Source organism: Alligator sinensis, unplaced genomic scaffold (assembly GCF_000455745.1).
Source record: "Alligator sinensis unplaced genomic scaffold, ASM45574v1 scaffold45_1, whole genome shotgun sequence".
In the NCBI taxonomy this organism is placed as follows: Eukaryota; Metazoa; Chordata; order Crocodylia; family Alligatoridae; genus Alligator; species Alligator sinensis.
The window spans coordinates 121681-126406 of record NW_005842267.1 but is presented as its reverse complement, the minus strand read 5'-3'; positions in this window follow the sequence as shown (position 1 = coordinate 126406).

Below are 4726 nucleotides of genomic sequence, written 5' to 3'. Positions count from 1 at the left end.
CCTGGAGCCATCCTTTCTTCAGTCTAAAATTAGAAGAAAGTGAATTGTAAAGAAGCTGCTAGGAAAGCAAAATACAACTACCCAAAGTAACCCATTCATTATGGTGTTAATCTCCCTGTGCTGCCTACCTATATCATTTGCACAAATGAGTTGCTCACAAAAACAAACCATACCTGACTTCTTGGAATTATTGCCGTTTATGCTTGTTGCAGGGCTTGTGTTTACCAGAATCTGTATATCTGTTTCCAGAAGGCAACTATAATTCTCCCTAGCTCATTACTGTATTTCCTTGTTCCGTACTGCTGCTTCTGCGGCAGAGGCTCCTCAAGGAAACCCAAGAAAAACTCTCTCTCTCCCCCCTCCTCCCCCCACCAAGAGTCCGGAGTATTAGAGTTTTTTCCATAGACATTATAAGAGCAACACTTCATTTTAGGGTAAGGAAAACACCAAAAAGCAATTAGTCGAAACACAAAGCCTAGAGCCACAAAGCCTAGAGAGGAGGGGGTTTCTCCAACCCCCTCCTCTCTAGGCACCCAGTTCTTTTATAAAAACAAGCAATCCTTTATCTTTGTCACCCCAGCAGTTTTTTCCAGTAAAAAAAATTAAGGCAAGTTACAGTGACATGACTCAGTGGATAAAGGTTAATCTGGATTGATGAAATTTAAACCATCACTGTCTCAGAATAAATTCCTTATTTTCAGATCTAAAACCATCTTCCCATCAGTTCTTGCTCCATTTTCAGACTCATCATTTTTCCACTACATTCTTCTAGCAAGTTATTACAAGATAAAAAGTCTTACATATTGCTGGGCCAGGATTATATGAACTGTCTTTAAATCCAGCAGGCCTTCAATGCAGACATAGCCCTTTTACAATAGTGAGTCTCCCCCAAAGCTAATTACAAACAGAACCACACCCTAAAATACTTTTTTACCGTGATTCTTGTTCTTTCTTTTTTTCTAAACTCTCCCAACTACAAAATAGTTAGTAAGGAAAGGGAAACATATTATCATGCATTCTCCCACCATAAAAGCATTTGCCCCCAAATGTGTTGTTTTATTCTTAATCAAGAGAAAATAAAATGTTATCATATCTAAACTAAACCTTAGTATTGCTTTATCATACTTACAGCAAGACATTCCATTTCTGTAATCCTTTAGGGTATGGACACAGGCAAGCCTTGGTGCAGGTTATCCTGAGGTTATTTCAACACCCCCCCATAAATTAGCAACATCACTTGGTCCCTCATTATACCAGCCTTGATGACACGGACTGACAGAGCAAGATACAGTCTCTGCTTCATCTGGATTGTTTTTAAAAAAGACTTCACTTCAGTGTACACCTTGTGTCTGATCCTCTGCTATGTCCATGAGTAATTTCTTTGGCAATTTGGACCCACCATATACATTGTAGTAGACATTTTGTCCACTACAATAAGCACTGCTAGTTATTTGTACTTCGGGGCACATTTCTTTTCATTTGGTAAGTAAATCCACACTACATCTCCCCCAGTATAAAATGCTTTTCATTCACAATATATGTTCCACAGCAATTCCAAGCCATTTGAAATTATGCAGAAACAGAAAAAACTTTAGGGATTATTAGGCCAAGAAATTTAACCATTTTAAGTTTCAGTATGACATTCTTCAAGAAGTTTAACAATATTTCATTCATAGATAGTGTCAAGTTAGATTGTCCACTTTTGCCAATACCAACTCTTCCTTTAACTTCTACTCACTTAGGCCATGTAGGCTGATATACCCCTTTCTCACATGAGTTAACATTTGCCAGTACTGACAGTACTTAATGAATTTCTCATACCTAAATGGATTTAATATCTTTTTTAAAGTGGCAGGCTGCCACAATTGGATATGTGCTAATGGTTTTGCCCAACAGTGAAAAGCAAACCAGCCAAATCTAGTACTGATTTATAGCTCTTCTACTTATACAGTATGTGCAAAGAAGCTAGGAATGATTACTCTCAGATTTTCTAGCTCAGTGAAATTTCTCAGTGTATCTGAAATCAAACCTTACATCTTTCTATTCTAGCTCCTCTGCTTATTGAAACGTTTCAAATAAGTGGCAACTTTTACTTGCAGGTGCACCTTTGTGGCCCCATGGATGTCATGTGTTGTTTGCTGACTCTCTATTTATCCCTGCACAGCCCCACTCCCCCTCCCAAAAAACCCAAACTACACAATGAACAAGGTTAAATAGAAAATGTAATTAGAATTGTGTTAGTGTAAGAAGTTCACGGAACGACATGCACAATGACAGTACTCAGTGTAAGTGAGTGTCAGAATCTGGGTCTTGACTTTTTTCTGCACAAATTTGCTTCAGCAGGTTTAGATACCAGGTAATTAGTTAATTGTGCATCTATCTATTAATAGACGAACTAATATTTTCATTAATCCAAACACCAGGATGTTTATTTGAGCAGAGTTTATACTACAGTATAATTCTATTTCTTCCATTATTTTCGGTCTGATTTTTTGCTGTCTACCCTATTACTGTAAATACCTATCAGTAGACTATGACCTTTATTCATTATTTAGAGCATTTCTCCTTTCTTTTTGGATATAAAGATGACATTTTGGTACTTAATGCTAAAAGAAAGCTTTATCAGAAACTCTTAAAAAGGGGCAGTGTAGAACCACCCTAGGAGTACTAAAAGAAAAGAGCTGTATTGCACTTCCTGCTTTTCAGTCCCCAAGGGAATGATGGGTGTAGTAAATGGCTGGTAGCATTGACCTGGTGTGCTGAGAGGCACCAAGGATCCAGGTAGTCCTGCCTACATGTTCAATGTAGGATACAGTAATCACGAACAACCTGCTTACATTGACGCACCCAGACCTGGTGTCAGGGCATCCCACACAGGATATGAAGAGATGTCCCTGCACAAGTGCACAAGACAAACCCATAGACAACTTAAAATTATCAGACATCCAATTCAAAATATGGGCCAAAACCAGATCTGGGATAAACAGATAACTCCACTGAAATCAATGGCATTACACCAGCACTTGATTTGACTTTATGTAAATTGCCATTTTCTTTCCGTATGTTTTATTTTCCAAACCATATGTTGCATCCACAAAGGCCCCACTGATTCTTGAAATGCTGTTATTAATATTGCACTCTACATTTTATAGCTGTTACGATAGAAACAAATCTTGTCTTGTTGTAAAGTATAATATGCACAGGTACCCAAAGTGAACAAGACCTCCCAGTAACTTAAAGTTAGCATGTTTCCCAGTAGTACCTCAGTAGTGCCTAAGATTTTTCTTTATTTTATGCAATGGCTCAAATCAAAGTGAAAAATAGTAATATTTGAAGGATCAAAAAAACAAAACTGTGACAGAGTTCATTCAAGGGTTTACAGAGTTCCGGTTCTGTAGGGTTGACTTCTTTCACCACAAATTCTCTGTGCTCTACAGTCCAGTTTTAAACCACAAAGATTATATATGCTTCCATTTTCCTTTTAGTTTTGCATACTGGTTGGACCTGACAGTTTGTTTTATATTGAGTAAATATGTAAAAGGTATAACCTATGACAAAATACAAAAAGACATGCAGTCCAGTTACTCTCTGTTACTATGTTATGGGCATTAAAACAACTGGAGTTCATCCCAGAATTGATGAAGAATGCTTTGCATATGAATGCCTGCCTAAGTCTACCCAACCATGCAGTTAGTCCAATAAAAGGTATCCCCCACAACAGTCCTTTCCTCTTATGGAGTTACTCCAGACGTGCACCAAACTAGCTCAAAGAGAAGAACGAAATTCTCTTCTCCAATATCGTCCTCAAAGGCTTCACTGAAATAGTATAAATGAAAAGAGAATTTAACCACATATCTCTACATGTATTTTATTAGAGCTTTACAAACATAGCAAACAAAGTTTAAACTTGAAATCTTTTCCAGTTTTAGTGAGATTAACCACCACTAAGAAACGCTCTATTTGGCAATGTTGATGTTTGCCTGGGGAAAACATTTTTAGTGCTAGAACAGTGGTCTTTAACTTTTTAAGACTCAAGGCACTCCTGGATAGACCTGAGGCACCCCATGGAAATGCCAACTCTTCGTTTTCACTCTTTTTTTCCTACAGAAAAATAAGAGCAGCGTACTGTAAAACTCAGAATGACTGAAGTTGAGGATTTCTATTTGAAATCTCTGGGTTTATCTTGTAAATCATGTTGGTAAACCCTATGGATGTGTCCACACATGCAAGCATGTGCGCTTGCAGCAGCTCAAATAGAAGCAGTACAAATTTGAGCCAGGGCTTTTTGCTTCAGCACACATGCTCAGACATGCACTTTGTTGTGGAGCAAATCGTGCCATTTGGGGCAAAATAACCTGGCCTGGCTCCTACTGGATCTGCAGCCAGGGAGAGTTAGAACTCAGGGTCAGCACCTGTGCTGTCCCCAGCAGTATAAAAAGCTACCCTGTCCTGGCCCCATCAGTAGAAAAAGCTGCCTTGGCAAGTAGCTCAGGGCTACTTGCTCTCAGGAGCTTCTCGGGCCCAGTCAGTTGGTACCTGGGGACACTACACCTTGTGCCAGCTGGACTGCTGAAGCAGCCCTGAGAGTTCCCTGCACCCTTTACCCACTGTAGCAGTCTGGCAGTGGGGTGAAGGGCTGCTGCCTGGCTGTGACCTGCTGTGCACCTGTCAGACCCGGATGGGGACTGCACAGCCAGTAGAGGCACCTGCCCCCCTGGGCCAGCTG